The sequence below is a fragment of the Culex quinquefasciatus genome, chromosome 3, assembly GCF_015732765.1.
Source record: "Culex quinquefasciatus strain JHB chromosome 3, VPISU_Cqui_1.0_pri_paternal, whole genome shotgun sequence".
NCBI lineage: Eukaryota > Metazoa > Arthropoda > Insecta > Diptera > Culicidae > Culex > Culex quinquefasciatus.
Genome location: NC_051863.1, coordinates 114,436,854 through 114,459,254, shown reverse-complemented (window position 1 = coordinate 114,459,254; position 22,401 = coordinate 114,436,854). Strand labels below are relative to the sequence as shown.

Genomic DNA, 22,401 nt, shown 5'->3' with positions numbered 1-22,401 from the left:
GTATGACCCCGATGATTCACTCAAATCACCAGTTCCCTTTCTCCCAGATCAGCATAACCCACAGAACCTGATACCCTTAGCATAAACCGACAAAACATAGTCTCTCAACAGAAGCCAGCATAAAAATAGAGAGCGCGTAGAAGAGAGTAACAACTCCCATGTGAGGAGAGAGCGCCTGAGTGAGAACCAAGCCTGTTCTGCCTGACCTGAACCTCGAGCATAGACAACGGGCGGCGTCCCGACGAGCGGCTTTAGTTTATGTTTGAACGTTGTTTACGGCGGAACACGGCGGTGTCCATGCCGAGAGATCCTGGCTTCAGAAGCTTTTCGACAACGCTAGTGTAGTGTACAGAGGGGTGCCTGCCTGCCTGCCTGCCTGCCTGCTTTGTGAGAGCGTGAGAGAGAACGAGACGGAACTAGCGGAGGGGTGCTCTCCCTCCTTTTTGATTCCTGAATACACTTTTTGTTGATGGTCCTGCCTGCTGCAAGGATCACAAGGGAAAGCAGCGTCGCTTTGACGGATCCTTTTTTGGAAAGGAGAAACGCAGCTTGGCTCACAGATTTTTGTGCGAGTGTGAATCTTTGAAGTGAAATTAGGAGGATCGTTTTACGTGGTGGTGTGCCACTCGAGGGGAATTTTCTCACCAAGAGGGGTTTCAAGCAGTGCTCAAAAGTGAATTTTGTCACCGTGTGATATTTGTAGTGAAACAATTTGGAACGAATTTACTGCATTTTGTACGTAGTGCGTAGCAGAAACCAAGCCAACAAAGACGACCATCTGGAAGAGTGCTATTGCACCAACAAGGATTACCTCGACAAACTAGTGACGGAGATTTTATTCCTGCCGGTAAGTAACACACAAAGGAAAGCGATTCCAGTTTTTCCAGGTCGTTGCTTAGCGAGCGGAAAAAAATGCCGGTAAAAAGAAGGAAATAAGAAGTTGGAAGGGCTGCGCAATTGATAAGCGCGTGGTACGCGCGAAATGAATGATAAAAGTACGTAGCTGTCAAGAGAGTGGTTGAGAAAAAAGTTGGCACAGAGTGCACAAGTTGATGCGAAAATGCACGTATCGATCGGACAAGTTGGCGTAAACAATCTTCTTTTCAGTAGGGTAAATGCACAGATGTTCTACCTAAAGAATAATTTTGATGATTTGACCTGAAATTACTTCTAATCAATTCTTGAGTCATACAAAAAACCAATCGTTTCCAAATCAAATGAAATCGGAACAAAATTTGTTTTGATATTCGAGAGTCAAACTACAGCTATCGAGCTATCTTTACTAGTCCAGTTTTTTAATGGTTTTATGATTTACAAGTTTGCTTAGTAGGACCTTTTCAAATAAAACTAATCAATGAACAAATGTTGCAAAAAAGATTCATGTATTTTTAATGATAAGAAAAAAGATGAAAAAATAAACTCTGAAAAAATAGTTCATCGGTTTATTTCAATATTGATCTTTTTTGTCGATAGCAATGAAAATGCCTGTTAACATTAACTGAAAAAACATTTTTAAAAATCTTCGGTAACTTGCACACATTTTTGCTTCCTGATTTTGAAAAAAAATTGTAATCTCTGAAAATTATTTGAAACTATCTTTATTTTCAAAACAAAGGATGTAAAGCTTATTTCAAGCAAAATTTTATTATGAAAATTTATTTAAAAAATAAATTAAATTTACAAAAATCTTTTAGTTAACAAACTCCTCAAAAAATAAATTTTATTCATTTTCAAAAAACAAGAAACATAAATTTAAAGCTCACTCAGTATTCAACTAATTGAAAGTTAAATCAAGTTTTTTTTGTACATTCTAAGTTTTTTTTTAAATGAATCATATTTTTACGAAAAAGATAATAGGTTATCTGGTGCAATTTTTCATTCCACTTCCACTTTTCTGGTCCTAATTGTGGAAAAATACACCATAAAAGTGGTAATATTCAACCATCCAAAATTCTACCTTCCAAATTGACATTATTTTTACTGTGCATTAGTACATCTTTCATTTTGTTTTTTTAAAAATCCATGCGGGTATTTTTAAAAGCTGATTTTTGTTAAAGCTTATTTATTTTGAGCAATTCAACTAATTATTGAAACTCACACTTTCGAAAATTGTGAGCAAGCTGGAAATTTCCAGTTCCACGAGACCATCAAGTTTTGTGGAAATTTTACGGGATTAAGAAAAAACTACAATGTTTCAGAAAATTGATGTTTTTTTTAAATCAATATAATATTATAAAGTCCAAGTTATTTAATCTTGAATAAACCGAGTTTGAATAAACGGCGAAAAAAATGATGATAATTGCATCTCAACGATATTTTTTTCAATAAGGTAGATGTTAAATTTCAGGATTTACTAAATTGAATTTATTTTGATTGAAGCAAAAATAATAATTAAATGCTTTCTATACTTTCAAGTAACATACTTCACTGGAAACAATATGAAATATCAATGCAGTTTTCTAAAAAAAATCCCGGAATTCTACGGGTATATATCCAATCTGTGGTCTCGAAGCTCAAAATACGGAAAATTCTAAAAAATGCCAAATTTCATTTATATTGCTGAAATAATCGAAATAAAATAATATTTTTTTCTATGAAAACATATGATTCAAGGGGTTACATACATGTAAATCGGCAAAAATGTCAGAGGTTGGTTTGAGCACACACTTAATTCTTTTCAAAATCTGTATTCAGGTTATTAAAATATACATTTTCATCTATTAACAAAACAAATTTGGAGACATTTGGTTGTATCATTGCCGAGAGTTTCAAAAAACGGGTGCCACGATATCTCAACACTGCTTTGACCAAATCGGCTCAAAATTTTGGTGAAGCCTCGTTAAACCGGTCCTGTGTGCATGACGAAGCCCGATTTTCAAAAAAAAAATGAAAAAAGATAAAAATATTTCTGTGTTTTTCATATAAAAAATCGTCAGTTTTTGATTTTTGTATTTTTTAAAAATGCTAAATTTCAAAATCGGGCTTCGTCATGCACACGAAATATGTCTTGCAAGTCTTCTCCTCAAATTTCAGCCAGTTTGGTCCATCCCATCTCGAGATATCATGGCACCCGTAAATCAACACTCGGCGTTTAGAGAAAAACGCTCACAAAGTTTGACAGTTCGCTTTGCGCATGGCAAAATTTTGAGCGTAAATCATCTCTTACTCAGTTTAATCATGGAATATCTTCATGAAACTTTCAGGAGTGATTGAAAATCATATTTTAAGTGGATTGAATAAATTTTCTGAAACATGAAATTTTGTGATTTTCTACATGTATGTAACCCCTTAAGCAAACATATTTTTGCCAAATTAAAATTTAAAACCTTTGTGGATAAAATATTTTTTTATGTTTGACAATTATTTCAGGAAATTCTAGAATTTCACGGGATTCCGCTGTCCGCGAAATCGTGAAAATTCACTATCCCTAATAGTAATGTAACAAACTGACAAACATAACTCAATTTAGCTTATATTTCAAAATGTTATTATTATTTTTAACTTAAATTTGGGTTCTCTAGCAAACATTTACAAAATATCTAATATCCCCAAAGTATTCTGGCCTTTTTTCCGATCTGAATCTGATTCCGAACAATTTTGGAATACGTACCATAGCATTTGAACACATTGTTCGTGGTTCCCATTTTCATGAACGCTTGTTCACGATTTTGGGAACTCTTTTTTCTCCGTGTATGTAATGAATAATCTGCAAAATAGCACCTCATTAAGACTGTAACAGCTGTGAAGTTTATTTTTATTCCGTTGTAAGAATATGGGTCTGTTCAAACTGAAAAATTACACATCTCGCATCAATTCAATTCTAATCTAATAAGAAAAAAATGTCGTAAAACAGTCAAACATTGCACCAAACACCCTTACTACCCTCACCAACCGACCCTGATTAGGAACTGCCGTTCGACGCGGTGCGGTGGGAAAACCAAACTAAAATTGAGCGCGAATTGGCTACATATCGTCCTACCGAATGCAAGCACGTACTGCCGCCAGCAATTCGTCCGAATCTCACCAGATTCGATCGAGTTTTCTTACTATTCATCGCGCTGCTATAAATAGGCAACAGCGTACAAATCAAATATTCGTCTTTCATTCCTCCCCGTAACCCACAAATCAGGGCCGGAGGTACCATAAAGAGTTGGATTAAACGTTTTTAATGAGATTTGAGCTGCGTTGTTAATTGCTCCTCCTTTGCTGGGTTTCTTTCTAGAGTTTTGATAAAAATCTTCCGAAACGATTCCTTTCCAAGGAACACCCGGACGAATTCCAACTACTCCAGGCCTTCCAGGCCTGTGTGAGCGCCATTTCTAATTTTCCCAGTTCGTCTCTATGAAATTTATTCGATTTTTTTCTCTCTTCTCCTGTGTTCTGTTGTTGTCCCTATTCGAGCTGCCTCTACCTCCGGACTCCCAATAGTCCTGTGTCGACGGCTGTGTTGTATCCCTTCACGCCGGCTTTTCCCCCGGCCCAAATCCTCCCTTAGGAAAAAAAAAGAAAGAGAGCCAGGCAGGGCATTAAATTTTATTGGGTTGCCACACTACCACCGATCGACCATCGACAACGGCTTTGGACAGGCAGCTTTCGACGACTATGCCGTGTTATGCTTTTGCCTCGTTTTTTTTTTTTTTCGTTGGAATCCTCTTCTCGGTTGCAGTATTGATGCTGCTTCGACAACGTGCTATGCTGCACACGCTGGAATGGCTCTCGCTGCCTGATCCTGGACGTGTGATTTGAGACAAACCAGAATCTCGGTGCTAGAATGTGTTGCACCGGAGTGTGTCTTCTACCGTGGAGGGCTTATTGGAACGGATATGGGAATAGAGTGTACCTGGTCCGGTTGAGAGTTGAGGATAATCAAACGTAATTTTTTTATTATTGTACACTGAAATTTTTAAATGAATTTGGTATAATGGTATCATTTATTTACACGAATTGAAATCTTTTCACGATTCGTAAAATCAATGCAGAAAAAAATCAAAATCACGTGTTCTTTATGTAATTGGTACCATTTTACTTTGAAATTGAGTTGAGAAAATGTTAGCGATTTTGAGAAATTATTAGCGATTTTGAAAACAAAATCTTTGTTCTTAACAAGTGGTAGTCCGACTTGAATCTAAGAATTTTTCAACTTTTAAAATCCAAGCGTGTATTTATTTAATTATTTATGTATTATTCTTGAAATATTGTTTCCAAATAGACCATATCTTTTTACAAATACTTAACAGTAACATCTAATACGAATGTATACTAAATTTATGTATGTCGTATCTTAGCTAAAGCACTTGTTGCCTCAGATATAACCTCAAAGTCATGCGGTTTGAAACAAACTGCAATTGAGATCAACAATGTGGTCCAGAGATAAGACCTGTCATTGATTTCAACTGTCACTTTTTACACTGCGATCACGCACACTATCGAAACAAACGTTTGATAGTGTGTGTAAACTTCGTGTAAAAGGGGTGTCAAACTAAAAAGTGACCCCGTTCGTTTGACAACAGTTGTTTTTCTTGTTTCTTCAATCTACACCTAATTTGGAGCTTCAAATATTTTTCGTTTGTTCTTTGCATATTTGCTCTGTAAAATTGATCTAACTGCTTTTAATTTGCAAAAATTAAATACATTACAATAAACAAACATTGAATCCTTATTATCGAAGTAACACGCCGAAATTTCTTAAAGAAATTTTGTTTGATAAACAAAAGTGCCAAAACATTCAAAAATGTTCAAATTTTAAAAGGAAAAAATATTTTTTGTTCATGATTCGATTGTTCAAAGTCCCATATAAACCTTCGGATAATCGAAACTTCGAATGAACGAGGCTTCGGATAAGCAAGTCTGGACTGTAATAAAAAAATAAGCTATGAAGTTAATATCAATCAAACTATTTCATTCTTACTCACAAAGTGCTTTGTCACAATAATTTTAAAAAAATCAAAAATTATCAAAAAATGATGAGTAAGAATTGAAGAAACGATTGAATTTAATCTGTATTAGATTGCAATTTAAATCAAAAGTTTTTTTTTCGATGATGACCGGGGGAATAGGGTGGCAAAATAAAAAAAATCAAACTTCAAGCCGAAATTTCGAAATTTTGTAACTTCAAATGTCATGTCACTACAACTGTGCTACTTTCAAATAATTGTAAAATGTCAATTAATTTATAAAAATACCTACAGATACGAATTGTACCAAAATTGTACAAAATTCGAAATTTTAGAAATATATAGAAAGTCTTTATTTGATTTAAAATGCATCAATAATCGTAATACAATGTACTCAGATTAATTGAAAATCGGTTTAAGAAGTTTTTCTATGATGTTAATGTCATTTTTTTGCCCCTCACTTTTGTGAGAAATTTTGAAGGGAGGACAAAAATTTGAAATATTATTTGGAATGGTCTAGCTTTATTTTATTCGAGTTCCCCGTTTGTTTTCATTTTCAAATTGATGTTAATTTAATCTAATCGGTCTTTATCGGTGAAATCTGACGCAAATTTTATAAGAAAGATAATGAAATTTTTACTTCCTCAAATGGCCCTTCGCTGACTTAGTTTCCGTCCTTTATATTCTCGGATGAGTTTACAAAAAGCCGTAAGAGCCACCGTGACCTCTGACACTAATTTTCGTTTTTCTCGAAAATGAAACAAAATTTCATATATTTTTAGTTTGGGGCACTTAAAGGACATTTAAATGAACAATCTCGAGCATTTTTGATTTTGTTTTTTTTTGTAAGTAGGTCGAGAACCGATGCAAAAAGGACTTTGTTTACCAATGGCTCTTACGGCTTTTTGAAAACTAATCCGAGATATCTTCTTCTATGACTCCTAGTCGACCTATCCACCTAAAATTTCATTATCTTTCTTCTAAAATTTGCGTCAGATTTCACCGATAAAGACCGATTAGATTAAATTAACATCAGTTCTCGGTGACCAAAACAATATGGGGGTATTTTCTAATTGAACAAAATTTTCAGGTGATTTTTTTTTTAAATTACGTTGAAAGTGTAGTTTATGAAACAAGCTGCATTTTTTTTTTGCAAGACATGAATTAATACCACGAGTGATAAAAAAATCTAATTTTACAACGCGAGTGTCTAAAATTTTTATCAATGTTAATATCATGAAAATAGGTTGTAAAATTAAAGTTGTATTTAAGCCAACAGTTTTATTGTTTGAACTTAGTTTTTTCGAAACAATATTTTATAAGGAAAGAAAAAAGTTTTTCGTAGTATTGTACATTAAAATGTCACTTATATTTAATTTAACTTAATTTCAAATGTACTTATTTCATACTATTTTTAAGATACGTTTTAGAAAAATTGCATCTTTAGTTTTTCGAACTACTTTGAAGAGGTTAGGCGGATATTTGCAACGGCTTCATGAGGTTTTTGAAAAATTATTGTTTCATCTCCTATTCCATTTAAATATTTTTAACAGGAGTGACATAATCTATCTTATCCATTTTACTATGACAAATAACCTAAACTAATTGAAGAGCTCTAAGGTACTGCAAACATATGCAAACAAAAATCTGTGACTTTGACTTTTGTTGCAATTTGTACAAAACAATCTTGTAGTTAACTCCTAAACTCTTTAAATCTTTAGAAAAATTATATATAGGGACCATCCACAAACCACGTGGACACATTTTTGGAATTCTCAACCCCCCCCCCCCCCATCGCGGACAATTTCCATACAAATAAAATCTTTTTTGTATGGAGCGTAGACAATCGCCGAAACCCCCCCCCCCCTAAGTTGTCCACGTGGTTTATGGATGGTCCCAATATATATATATATATATATATATATATATATATATATATATACAGCAGTTCCATATGAAAGTTAAAGAAAAAAAATAAAAGTTCTCCGATCGGGCTCAAAATTTTTCTGGGGGTTCCTTGGCCAAAATAATTAGACCCGTATTTTTTTGTTTGGCCATTAGGGTGGCCTACGCCGTGTTAGGGTGGTCCGAAAAATGGCCATTTTCGTCGATTTTCACAAAAACCACTTTTTTCAAAAAATCATAACTTCGCTCCATTTCAACCGATTTTAGCTGTCTAGGGCGCAAATGAAAGATGATAAGTTGGACTTTCAAGAAAAAATAATGTGGAGTTTCAAAAATCTAGCCTAACATTTGAAAAAGTCTTATGAAAACATCAAATGCCGTTTTGACGGTGTCTGGACCAAAGAGCCTATATCTGAAAATATTTTTAACGGATTCCTCGAACAATTTTACATAATATATCAAAAATTGGGTGAGGTTCATTAACAGGATTCAGAGATATGATTTTTTGAAAATAAAATCCGGGTTTTCGACGCCGCGCGCAAAACGAAATTGACGAAATCGGCAAAAATCAACTTTTTCACTAAAACTGCGATAACTAGAAAATTTCAGCGATGACCTATAGATGTTAGGTACCAAAATTTTCGTTATTGAAATACGCAACTTTTGGTACCCTAACATTTATAGGTCATCGCTGAAATTTTCGAGTTATCGCAGTTTTAGTGAAAAAGTTGATTTTTGCCGATTTCGTCAATCTCCCGTTTCGCGCGCGGCGCGTCGAAAAACCGGATTTTATTTTCAAAAATCATATCTCTGAATCCTGTTAATGAACCTCGCCCAATTTTGATATGTTATGTAAAATTGTCCGAGGAGTCCGTTAAAAATATTTTCAGATATAGGCTCTTTGGTCCAGACACCGTCAAAACGGCATTTGATGTTTTCATTAGACTTTTCAAATGTTAGGCTAGATTTTGAAACTCCACATTATTTTTCTTGGAAGTCCAACTTATCATCTTTCATTTGCACCCTAGACAGCTAAAATCGGAATGGAGCGAAGTTATGATTTTGAAAAAGTGGTTTTGTGAAAATCGACGAAAATGGCCATTTTTCGGACCTAACACGACGTAGGCCACCTAATGGCCAAACAAAAAAATACGGGTCTAATTATTTTGGCCAAGGAACCCCCAGAAAAATTTTGAGCCAAATCGAAGCACTTTTATTTTTTTTCTTTAACTTTCATATGGAACTGCTGTATATATATATATATATATATATATATATTACAACCCAAATCCAGATCATTTCTGTTCAACATTTTTAAACATATGAAACAAATTTTCAATATCAAAGAAATGGATAACGTTTCTTTACAGCACATATATAAAATTTCAACCCGCGCCAAATTATCATTCCGCAAGCGTAACTCTTCAAAGTCATCTCACTAGTAGTCCTGCATCATCGTCAACATTCCTTCTCATTATCTGGAAGAGGAGTCACCCCGAACGATGATGCAAGGACCTCTTTTCTTCTATAACCAGGACACCACACTTGCTATTCACAACGTGTTTGTGACCCAAGCGATTCCATTTTCCAGATCGGTGCCACCAATCCCGGTACGGTACGACCCCGCTAGTTTGACAGTTTCAATGCTTCTCTTTTTTTTATCTGATGATGAACCTCCGCTGTCAAACTATTGCGGTTCAACTGTAGCAGCAGCTCCATAAGGCACGCGTGTGCCCCGACTCTATCCGACGACGATGGTTGACTCATCCCGCCGACAGACAACGACTTTCCCACACCAGGGATAACCTCTCTTCCCGTGAATTCTAAACTTAAACCAACCCGGAGCTTAGCGTTGTTAAGAGCGCCTTGTTTTTTATCGTTGCCGTTGTTAAGCCTTCGAGGGAGGAAGTTATTGGCGGTTGTGGTGAAGAAGTGGTCGGGAAGCCAAAAAAAACGAATTCGGGGACGTTTGATGAATCCTTAGTAGTGATCGCCGCATGGTCGGAAACGTTGGGCCGGCAGTGTAGTTAATAAAAAAAAGGTTTCCCGACGATTGGTACGATTATTTCCGAACCATCGAACAAACTACAAAATGTGCATGCATATCCTTTTATCCCTTGATTGGTATTGGTGTTTGTATGTGCGAATCCAGTATTACTCATAGGTTTGGCCCTGTCTGCTGCAAACTTCCCCCTTAGAACGAATCGCCAGGATGTGGCACAAGGGTGAACCGAACGCAGCGAGGAAACCAATGAAAATTTATTTTTAATCAGAGGGGTGCTTCCGCGTCTGGGACGGGAATTGAAATTGGGCAAACGATTATTACATGGCTGCATTATTTAAAGAGCGTCTTTATACGGTGGATTTTCCCACCGCCATAAATCTTGACCGAGGGGTGCTCTCCAATCGGGACTTGTGTTCAGAATTAAACTGGATCATAGCGCAAATCTCTACCTCCGGATTGAAGTAGTCCCGGGCGTCCCACGAGTGTATTTGACAAAGAAATTACATTTTTGGAAATGTGTCAGCAACGACACGTATGAATTCGTTTCGCGTCAGGCTGTTAATATCGATCGAACTACCTGCACGTGACTATGACGCATTACGACTACCTCCAACGATCCTGGAATCCTTCCTCTCTTTCTCTGTAACGAATGAAAGCCAAATTGAAGGTAACAGTTGCAACCCTTTTTTTTATTTTTTTTAAGACATTTGTCTTCCCGCGCGGTGTCTATTTCTTTCTTCCTCCTTGATTGTAGAATCTAAGCAGGTAAAAAACACTCTCCAGTGGGGTGTCGTAAAATCCTACTTTAGGAGAAGTGCTTCTAGGATGACGAGAGCTACCTGGCCGTGGACGATTCCCGGGAAGCACTATATAATTTCTCTTCGGTGCGAGAAGTTCACTGAACTGCGGGAAAACAGAAACAGTCGTTGAGATTGGAGAACCAACGTCAGAGAGGGGCTCATTGGCTCGAAGAACAACTAGAACTATGACCAGAACTGACAATAAAAGTTGTAAGAAAACGTATTGATCTTCGGCTAGTGATCATAGCCTATTGATAATCAGCATCACTTAAGGATGACAAACAAACAAACAAACTTGCACTTTTTCGTGTCTGACAGTTTGCCAAACTCGCAAACTTGTTTGCGGAAAACTCGCAAACAAGACAAAATATAAGCAAGCTGACGTTTCTTCAAACAAATGTTGGCGAATAAACAACGCAGACAAACTGTCAAACTGTTAAAATGTGCGAGTTTGTTTGTTTGTTTGCTATAGTGTAATAGCTCATTCACCAATGTGGACGACATAACAAATTGCTATATTATGTCGTGTACAAATCTACTTGACTTCAATCGATATAAGATTGATTTCCTGTAATCTTTGCCGGAAAATTGTACGAATGTCCCTTTTTGAGTCATAAAATCTTTCTCTCAAGAACAATAAAACCAAGACTTTCCAGGATGATTTTGCGACATGAAAAACAAAAGTTGTTTATGCTTCACCTTTTTTAAGAGGATAAGGCAGAATCTCCTCTGTACTCTCAAGTTTAAAGGAACAAAAAGCCAAGAATTAGGGCCGCAAACAATCCAAATAACACTGTTTGATTCTAAATTGCATTCAAACCCATTTCGCTAGCAGTTTCTGCAAATGTTTTTCGAAGAACATCCCAAAAATAGTGCGAGCTCTCTAAAAAGACCCAAAATAGAAACATTTGCTCGATGTGCTAACCATGTTGAAACTTTTTCGCCTCCTTCATGCACACCTCCTAGTTGAGATTTCTGAGGCCAGGAGGCTCCCGAAAGGTTCAGCGCGAACTTCAGGCAATCCCGGAGCGGGAAAGGGAGCCACAAATTACACTGCGCGGTCTTTGGCATCTCAGAGGGGAAGATTCCTGGCCGGTGATAAGCTATGACTCCACTCGGTGTACGGAGGAGTCTACGAGAAGAGAAAGATGTTGCGGCTGATGATTGCCGCGGCCTGGTTGGAGACTTGATTCTAGAATCTCCTCTTCGCCAGCAGGCGAGATAACAGCAGTTGGTATAATGATGTAATCGGAGGGAGCTAAAATCGCTTCGAAGAAAAAGGTTGTTTTTTTTTGCCACGCCACTAGATAGGTTTGACGAAGACACTGACTTTGGTGTGTGTCCCCGCCGAAGAAGGAATAATGGGCTTTTAATAATAGCTTGTTGGACAGATTGGGCGCTTCGCGAAAGTCATCGGCTATTCTGGAAACTATCCCGATGCCATGTGTGGCTTCTGAAAATTATTCCAATTTTCTCGAGCCCATCAATCATGGAGAAATTGGAACTGGTTTAGAAAGTTCGCTCCCTAGATGCACATCAAGTGGGCATCTCACTTGGGAAGGTTGAACTTTGGCGAACTAATCACTGGCTAAGTGTTTATCTTAAGCAAAGACGCCAGAATATACCATCAAATGTGGAACAGAAAAAGCTTTAATCAGTTCCACAAATCTTATAATGATAAAATAAGCAAACAAACATAAAACATTCAAATGAAATTTTTGCCGAAAAATTGTCAAAAAAAATCCTTTTTAAAAATTCTTCATAAAAATCTTCCACTGGATCTTTTTTAACAGTTAAATAATCTACCATACCTTAAATAGTTTCACTCACTTGCCAGCAATGCCCAATTTGACAACTCGCGGCAATTGTTTACGTTGTCTTAGCTAATTTTGACCGTGTTTTCGAACTAATTTGGCAAAGGCACTTTTGAGTCTATGTATCCAGATTTGTAGCGCCATCTTTGCTTAAAAATCTGGATACAGTTTAGTCCAATCTGACCTACAAAATTTAGTCCTCCTAAAAGGTTATGGGCAAACTCGTTTTTAAAGGATAAATAAACAATTGGCAATGCAATGCATTTTTTTGATTTCTGACTAAATGATTGATTTGTTTACATTTTCTACTCCACCATCAAACATCAAACCATACAAATTCGTTACCGGGTCTCTGAAAAAGACCTGGCAGCAAATTTGTATAGTTTGACGTTTGAGAGTGGTGTCGAAAAAGTGGGGTTATGTGACTGCTTACAAAAGACCATTGACAGCGTGAAATGTTTACATTGCCTTTTACCCTTTAAAATGGTTGTATTTACGTGCTAGCAAGTAACGCCACACCGCAAATCTTGCTCTGATAACGATTGAAGAGTTTACAACCATAACTTCAGTTATTCTAGATGTAAAAGCGCCTCTCCCTTACCCCCTCCTCAGTCTGAGTGATTATCATTGAGAATTAGTTGGACGAGTTCCTTTTTTTATCCAAGGATACACGCAGTGAAATTTTTGTTATTGAATTTAAAACTATTGGGGTTTTACAGTACAGATTGACAACTGACAGCTGTCAAAAAGCTTGAAACCACGTGCTCGGAAATCGTCGAACAATCGGACTGAATTGTCAACATCATTTTGACATGTCGTTTTGACGTTTGATTACTTTTTTATTCGAATGCGTTCGAATTAGCGAGCATTCGATTTAGTGGATTTAGTGGATTCGAATTAACGAATCAACTCTGTAAAGGAAAATGACCTGAATCAAAGTGGATCATTTGAATGAGATTTTCCCAAATGTAACCCGATCATGCCTGGATGGATTTAGAAGAAAAATAAACAATCCCGAACATATGATCGTCATCTCACCCTCAAAAGTGACGCCTCTAAATGATGCAAGATGGGTGCCACTTGATGGCGACCAAATTCCGTTCAAAAAGGAAAATTGAATTTTAAACAAGGGGAACAAATTAGTGGGTCACACACGCCTTGCTCCAAACTCCACCGCCCGACTAATTCTTCGGATTAGCGGGTAAATTAGGAACGATTAAACAGTCGTTCCGAGGGCGGCGTGTCTGAACCAAGTTCAGAATATATAACGGTTTGTTGATTTTTTTTAAACGAGGAGAAACAGGGGATTTTCCCAAACATGGCAGTTTTCCCAAAACGACATGTTGAACAAACTCCCAGGCCTGAACCCTTTTCTCCTTTTTTGATGTTTTCGAGTTTGTAGCGCGCTTTGGGTGTCCCCAAAGGTCAATAAATTTGGCGCGCGCGATTCAAGTCGTTGAGGCCCCTCCTGTGAAAGGCACTAAAAACCAGTTCAGCGATCAAAAAGGTCCAAAACTGCCAAGCGTGGATTATTTCGCAGCAGAACCCCTCAACGTCACGCAACGTGGATCTCGTTGCGCGTTTAAAGAGCCTGCAGCAGACTCTCGGTTGATGATGATGAAGTTGCTGAAACAGCACGAGAACATAGCGTTGCCAGGTTGCATAACAGCACATTTCCGTTGGTCATATTTTGCCTCTTTTTCAGTGTTCTTACCTCCTTTTTTGTTGTGTCATTATTTGAGTTTTGTTTTTGTGCTACTTTTCAACTCCTTTTCACTCTTTCGATCGTATGTGGATGTACCTGTATGGATGTACAATTTGAAGATATAGTAATTTAAAGCTATGTTTTTTGCGTTGTTTTTGCTCTACTGCTTGGGGTTAAATGGACTCTTGAAAACGTATCACGAGGTGAGTTACTTTTCAAATGAGTTAATACCAAATACCCAGCTGTCACTCTCACACACTTTTGAAATGAGTTACTCTGAGTTGACTCAAAAGTTATGGTCAGTCTTGAGCAGTTTAGATATAAAGTTAGTCATCGACTAATACGATTCTCAAACACTCTTGAGATGATTTACGCCAATCCCGCACTCTTTTGTATTGAGGAACCCATCTCGTGTACTATGAAATGAGTTACTCAGGAGGAACTGTCATTCTCGTGCCCTTTCGTGGTGCAGTTAGTCGGCTACTCTCACCAATATGCTCAGCAGACTACTTCACCCCACAGCTCCCAGCGTTGATCGTTGTATCTTACACGTAAAAAATACGTTCTGTTCATCATCTTCCAGAACTTTTCCACTTCGCAGTCAGCAACAGGGAGCATAATTCCGAATCCCCCATTCCTTCAATCAATTTCAGACTGACCGTCTGTCAGTTCAACTCTTTCCCCTCTTTCGTACGTTTTGGCTAGGCCCAGCTTAATAAACACGTCATTAATCATGTTTTTAATAATTAGTTTAAAATTACCAGAAAAAAAGAACCCCGAGAGCTCGCCGGGCCTCTTCCATTGCTTTCGCCTCATCTCAACATCCGAAGAAGATCGAGATTTTCCCCGAGATTTTTGTTTGTTCAGTGCTGTTAGATCAATTAGATTTCCCGTAAGCTTCGGAGCAATGCTCTCCGCAAACGCACTATCTTTCTAAGAAGAATCTGGCTGCAGGCAGGTTCTTGGAGGATGATTGGCGATTTTTTTTCCATCTCGGAAGCTGTTGTTGGCTGCCCGCCAAAAAACCGAGCAGTCTGGCGTGGTAATCGCAAAGTGTGGAAATTCGACGGAACGATGGAAATTGGGAAACGAATCCACGCCGGCCAATCAATTCTGGGGCGCGGTCCGATTCGATCCAGGTGGGGGGTTCTTTTGTGCTGCGAAATGGGAGGTTTTTCAAGTTAAGGCTCTTGAAAAGTTGCACACAACTTGTTGATTTTTGACTTCACCGATTCCAACACCCGCTCGGCAACTTCACAACCCTACTCAAAATTGTTTCAATAAGTCAACTTTAATCATGACTTTACACCAAAGTCAAACCAATCTGACATTAGCGATTGCAGAATTCAATAAGAATGCTCTCAAACATTCGTGAGGGCGATTCGCTCTTGGTTGGCAAACAAGGGCGTCTACATTGACGAATCCCAAAGTATCTCCCTTCGCATCCAGCTCAGTTCATATGAGTAAGATTTCAACCGCAACACGCCCCAATAGACCAAAATTTGTATTCAATTAAAATTCTAATCAAACTAAATGGACCTCCAATGATGGTGGACCACGATGAGACGCGTGGATCTAATAAGCGCGCCCGTTGGAAGCCAAAATTTCCTAATGGACGCGATGACATGTAGGATCGTTTACGATGATGAAGACGAACGGGTTCAATAACTTATTGGAAAAGGGAGCTGGAGCAGCAGCACCACGTGGTGCAGTTTATGAAAAGAAAACAGGGGGGAAACCGTCCAGTATGACTGATGGACGCACGTGGGCGCCCACGAGATACATATTAACAACTCCCGTCCAAGATTAATTTTACGAGCTTTGACCCATTTACTGACCCCCGGTTTTGGTGTCCAAACCAGCAGGACAGTGTGCCAGCTCGTTTGAGATAACTTTTGGAGAGATGACTTGGCGAGATGCCGAACTTCGCCGCGGTTACATCAGCAAAGTGGAGTTCAGCATCGTTATGTGGCGTTTTATGGACCAAACTGTGTGGAGTTCTGTGACCGGCAAAGAGGTCGTAAAACGCATCCTAATGTTGTACACGCTGTGGTAAAGACATCAACTTGGAGGTTGGGACTTGCCAAAGCATCACGCTGAGACTATTCCCATTAAAGAGATGCTTTAAACAGTGAAGATGGTAGAAATTTGCTTGCATAATTACGAACACGTGTTTTCACGTACTTGGTTTGACAGTTTCAGTTAAAAACTCCTGGAAACCTAATGGTTGATTGACCTTGAGTCAAGTTTTTAAACAACTGTCAATTGTTTTATATGTTAGCTGAATACCGCCCTCAACTCTCTGGAAGCCCAACCAGTTTAAAACTCCCGCTCTCGTTGTTTTTCCAGACGAACCCATCCAACCGACACGGTCCCATGACTTGCACTCTTGCGCCCTTTCCTGTTGTTCCCATTGGGGGACACGCTACCAAGTTCCACTTCATAAAGGTGCTGCACCAGCAGCAGTACAGTTCAGTAGTTCACACTTGCATTAGCAGCGGCAGTCCCCATCGGGTCGAGTGCATTTCCTCCAGAATTGGTTCTACTGCTCCTCCCCCAACCATTTCACAACGTCTACCGGCGTTTGCCGGGTGTTGTTTTTGTTCTTTGTGTTGTGTGCCCTCGATTAAAACCATCGACACCGGAATCGACCACACCGCCGACGTCACCCGGAGTTGCAGACTTTGGGACGAAGAGTTCTACGACTACTCGCTTGAGTGATTATCGGTCCCATTCAATCCTCCCTGTTCCCTCCTGGTTTGCTAGAAATCGTCGGTGTAGTGCTGACTTTTCGTATACGTCATTTTGGCCATTCAAACTGTACCTTTACACTTCAGTATTACACTTTGCTTGGCTGATATTTGTTTAGAGTGCAACCCCAAAAATCTCACCACGCACTACCCTTTTGTTGATGAACCTTGGTAAGACGATTTGACAGATGACGATGCAACGGATGAAAGGAACAGAATGATCAGAATGCACTGTTTGTTTACAAACTCACTAAGATAAATTGGCTTTGTATTTTGGCGATCATGCGATCAACAAAATAGAAGTATAGTGAGAATTGACAGAGCTTTACTATTTAATTTGAAGCGTCACACATAGTGTTGTCAAGCAAAAATGTTTTACTGTACTTATTTCCAACATTAAGTTTATCTCAAACCCCAATAAATAAAACACTATGACAAGCAAGCACGCCGCCAACGATACGTTTGACACTGGACGCCATCGATCGTCGTTAAGGGCAAGAGCTCCGCAGGGAATTCTCCGGTTTGGGGTCTTCAATTTTTCTTTCCATTGTACTCCCCGCGCCGGACTCGACCATGTAAAGAATGAGAAAGTCCAACAGGAAGCGTCTTGCCCAGTAATGAGGAAGTTCAATTTATTTGTGGCTTGTTTTGTTGAAGAATTCCGAACCGTATGCGGATGGACGGAAGTTGAATGCCGAGAAAACCCTGGCAAAGGTTTGGTTCTTACCGCATTGGACGTGTGTCGTCACGTAGAATTGGCGGGTGAAGGTTCGTGCACTGTTTAGAACCAACTCACGATCAATTCTATCGCAGACAGATGGTCTGCAGTAGAAGTTGTTGGACTGAAGTTGGTGACACAGTTAGAAAGCTAATTCATTATGAGGATTTCTAGTCGAACATTTACTAACACATTCACAGCTCTGAATGCCACAGACGTTGGTTTGATTGCATCAGAATCTGCTTTCTCTTTCTTGCAAAAGTTGTTTGTCATGTGACTTATTAGGTTTTACACCGTGACGTCATTTGACAGCTCGTGTGCTCTATTTACATAGTCTTCTTCGATTTTCGACGAAATTCCCCGAACAAAATCGACGACCGCATCGAACTGTGCTAAGTCTATGTAAACAGTGCACTCCTTTCTAACCTCCAAATCGAATCGGCGTAAAACCTAATAGCTGGCAAATTTCACAGGGACAGTGACAGTTCGAGCTCGATCTTTGTTTGCACTTCTATTCATGTTACCTCAAGGAAGATTGATCTTGGTAGTGCCTTGACTCAAGGTGGTTTAATGTGAATCAACATTGAGGTAACGTAAATTCAGATTCGCGAACTGTCAAATACATAGAGTACAAAGGTGAAATCGAATCATTTTTTTACTGTGCCTATTCAAAGAATCTGGACTCAAAAAACCAACATGGATTGTTAAATCGAAATTCTTGAGGTGAATGGCATCCACTTTCGGTGGGGGAGAATAACGACGACCACGTGGTCAAAGGAGGAAGCAGGCCAGAACATGATACGAACCTTCCAAAGTAATAAAGACAAAAACAGTCTGAAGGGTAGGAGGAGGGTGGAGTGGAGAGTTATTTGCGGAAAAGCCGGAAAAATTGTGCCGGCTGCCGGCACGGCGTTGGCAGCTCCATGGTGGCCCGGTTAGGGTTCATTGAATCCTTGGATTGAATGCTAGCGAAGGGCGTCCTGGGAGAAGGGGGCCGCCAAGGGAGTTGTCTGGCGTTGTGGAGTGGGGGTTTTCAAACTGACATCAAACAAAACGGAAATTGCGGTGTTTCACGGTATTTACTGACGCTCAAATTTAATTTTTTACTTGAGGGAAATTAGAATGAAAGTCGCTTAATGACTGTAAGCTCCCTCACACTTTTATGACAATTAACACGGAGAGCAATCAGTTCTCAAATCGTGAACAAGCGTTCATGGCATTGGAAACCAGGAACAAACTGTTCAAATTTCATGTTACGTTTTTAAAAACGGCCATGAACAGTTTGTTTAAGACCCATCTTTTACAATGAAAATATCTCTATAAGTATTTTGAGCAATCCATTTTATGCTGCAAAGAGCGCTTCAACTCCAACCCAATTTCAGCTCGTTACAAGGGGCACCACCATAACCGTAATGATGTCCGCAAAGCTAACAAATCCGCAAACGGTAACCAAACACAAAACACCGATCTTCCGCCCGACACTCGCCCATTCTTCGGACCGTCCACATGAAAAATAGTGTGCTGCCGTGTTTTAAAACAACAAACTCCCAACAACCCAGCACAATCCGGTCAATAAACTCCGGAGTAAAAACAGGAACCCCATTAGCCGCTACTGCTACCGACTGACTGGCTACATCAGCAGAAGCAGCAGCATAAACAGTGCAATCTATGCTGCTTTTATGCTTCTCCTCTGTGCCATTTCAGCAGGCCTCGGGCGGGAAAAGATAACCAAACAATCCCGGACTCTGAAGTCGCGGTGGAAGTGGAGCTCAGCTGTTCAAGTAGTTTTCTTTCCATGGGACGCGAAACTATGTGCGCCTTGGCGGCTATTGGACTACATATTTTCCTGCCTGCCACACCACCACTGCTGCCAGATGTGAAAAATGAGGAAAACGGATAAACTTTCTACTTCTTTCTCTGCTGCTTCTGCCGAGGAGAGTTGGAGTTGGAAACTTTGCCCATTATGGGAGCACTAAAGTTGGCGTAGCAGGTGGAAGAGCAAAACAAACACACAGTTTGGAATAGTGAAAATAAAGAATTCATCGCGTTCCCCATCGCGCTATATCTGGGCTGATAAATCTAGGCGATTCCGGCGACTCAATTTAGTACTGCGATTTCCGCCCACTTATTGGAAAAGTTGAAGTTTTTCCCTCTCTCCCTCTCGCAACCCGAATGGCCACGTGATTTATAGCGACCATTATGAATAGCTAGGCCTCCCTTCGCTTTCTTGTGCCAACCAAAGAACTCCATTGTTACAAAAAGCTACAGAATGGACCATTCAAAAATCTCCACAGTAAAAGCCGGCATGCAAAACCATTCTTCTCCCTGTCTCTGCAAGAAGGAAGCTACAAATGAAGTCGTAATGAATGGTCGCTCGATGAACTCGGGTCTAGCTATATGGCCAAGTTCAAGAACCTCAAATCTCGCCAGGTCCGAGCATCTTCCGATGATTTATGTGTGTGTGTGGCGAGATGGTCATCCACCTGAAACGTGAAACCACCAATTTTCTCAGTTCAGCACCTCTTCAAATTTTAACAAAAAAACAAAGGCTTGATCCAGTTTGAACCATTTATTTATTGCGGCCACAAGCCCATCATCTGACGGTGGTTCCCAGCCGGGAGGGTTGAACGGAAAATAATTAACTCTTTTCAACGCCCCGTCGTGATTTATGTGGCCGCGCGAGGGTTAACATTAATCTTGCCCAGATTACGATTTGACCGGTTCGATTTGATTCGGATTAGATAACCTGTTGTTTATTGCCTTTTTTGTTAAATCATATTTCCAGTTGTTGAACAATCTGCCTTAATAGAAATTGCTTCAAATGCTTCAGTTTTTCATTACCTAAACAGTAGAAAATAATTGAATTTTTGAGTCTCACCAAAGTTTAAACGTTGCTCCCCTCCCACTAACATTTACACACAAGATCCTCTGTAATTACTCTTAGCATTAAGAACAATGTAATTACAAAAGCCGACTCGGTCCTAACCAGGTCCCAGTACCGAAAAGGACCTAATAAAAAATAATTTTATGAAAACAAAAAGTTTAAACGTCCGGTTGTCAAGAAAGTTAAGAAGGTTCTCGACCTTCCAACTCCAAGCGAAACTTATTTGGGAGATTTTTCCTTATCCCCTTAAAAAAGTGGAACATCAACACTTCCCATCTTCGCGGTTGAGAAAGGAGCAGCCGGCAATGGCTGGCTACCCTGGTGATGTGAATCTGGTTCAGGTGGAATTGGTTGAGCTTGGGCTTATCCATGGCGAAATCCAGTCTGCAATTCGCTGAAATCACTATCTCCAAGGGAAGCGAAGCAGTAAAAAATAGTTGAATTGTGGTTGAATTTCGAAGGTTGAAAGTTTGGTTGGTCGAATATTACCTCTTTTTTAACAATTTTATCTAAATTTTGTGTAAAAATGTGAAATTCAACAGAAACTCATGATTTTTTTTAAACAAAGTCTGTCATCATTCCCAGATGCAACTCAAAACCATGTTTTAACTACATAATCTTAGGCAGTAACCGCATTTGATGGAGCCTAACGTGTAACGTTTGTTTACAAACCCTCATCGGTCTAACTCCTGCTGGCCGGCAGCGAAACTATGGGAAAGTGAAATTTGTACCAGACTTGGATTGCGCTGATACAAATCATCTCATTCCAGGGATTTAGGTGGTGATAGCCCTCGCGCTGCTTCAAATGACGTTTCTGAGTGGCAAGCAACCTGGCGGCCGAACTTCGAGATCTTTTTCCTCTTGCGAACACCATTATTCTCTCAGACAAATCCGAGGCCTTTTTACTCTCAACACCAGTAAGGTTGTTGAAAACTTATCCTACAACAAACTCTCATCTTCTAAAATGTGTTGAAGGTACATTTAGGGTAAATTCTTATTGCAGAACAATTTAACCAGTAAATTTCAACCCTTGAAAACTCAACTCAATTGGCAAACATTTCCGCAACAATGCACCATCAAATCTCATCTGTTGCGGCAAACCACTTCGCGAATATCCAATCTAACGCTCGTTAGCAGCCCTCATCGAGTTTACAGGCTATTTGCCATAAACTTCCACCTCCAGCTGCCAATAGCCAATCAAAACTAGTCAATCTAATCGAATGCTGTTGATGGTGCCGATGATGATGCTACGCAGAAGTTTCCCTCACTATCCGCACCCTTCTGAAATCGCTCACGGCGCTTTGCCAATTTGCCGGTCAAACGGCTGGTCTTCAGTGCAACTGTGTGTGTGTGCTGATGACGGGACCCATCAGACCGCCCACTCCCACACCCACAATTCAATTTCAAACCCTTTCATGACCGCCCCACACCCCCTCTTGGAAATGCAACGCCACTGCCATAAACTAATTCAAGTTCTATGTCAGACGGCAAATCGTGTGCGTTTCCGTCTGGCTTTGGGAAAAATTTTCAATCGTAGGGGATGGTGGTCAATTGTAAGCGAGCTGTACTAACTTTTCGTTAACTAAAGAACGGCAAAGCTGTCAAATTTTGAAAGTACAATACAACATCATAAACGTCAAAACGGCCAGGTCCACTGCGTCAAGTATACCGCAGAGATGATTCATTGGAGATCGTTTTAAAAGGTTTTAAACAGTGGAGATGCTTAATTTTGGCAAGTTTGGCATCATAAACAACAACAACAATATTTTCAAATTGTTCAACTCATTCAACGTTACAACCTAACCTCACAAATTTTCAATCGACCCTTACCCCTTTTTCCATGCCAAATCACATACACAATCACTCGCAGACAATACCGGCCATTTTTTTTTTTTTGTTGTAGTTGCCATTCCTCACATTGAACTT

The 22,401-nt window shown here is 39.4% G+C and overlaps 1 protein-coding gene across 1 annotated transcript in view; it reads left to right on the top strand.

Moving 5' to 3' along the window:
• Window positions 1–221: 221 nt before the first annotated feature.
• Window positions 222–22,401, top strand: part of LOC6041007 (neurotactin) — a 51,924-nt gene continuing 29,744 nt past the window's right edge. Inside the window, exon 1 of the mRNA XM_038262421.1 lies at window positions 222–847. The gene's annotated coding sequence lies outside the window, so the exon portion shown is untranslated. The remainder of the gene's footprint in view (window positions 848–22,401) is intronic.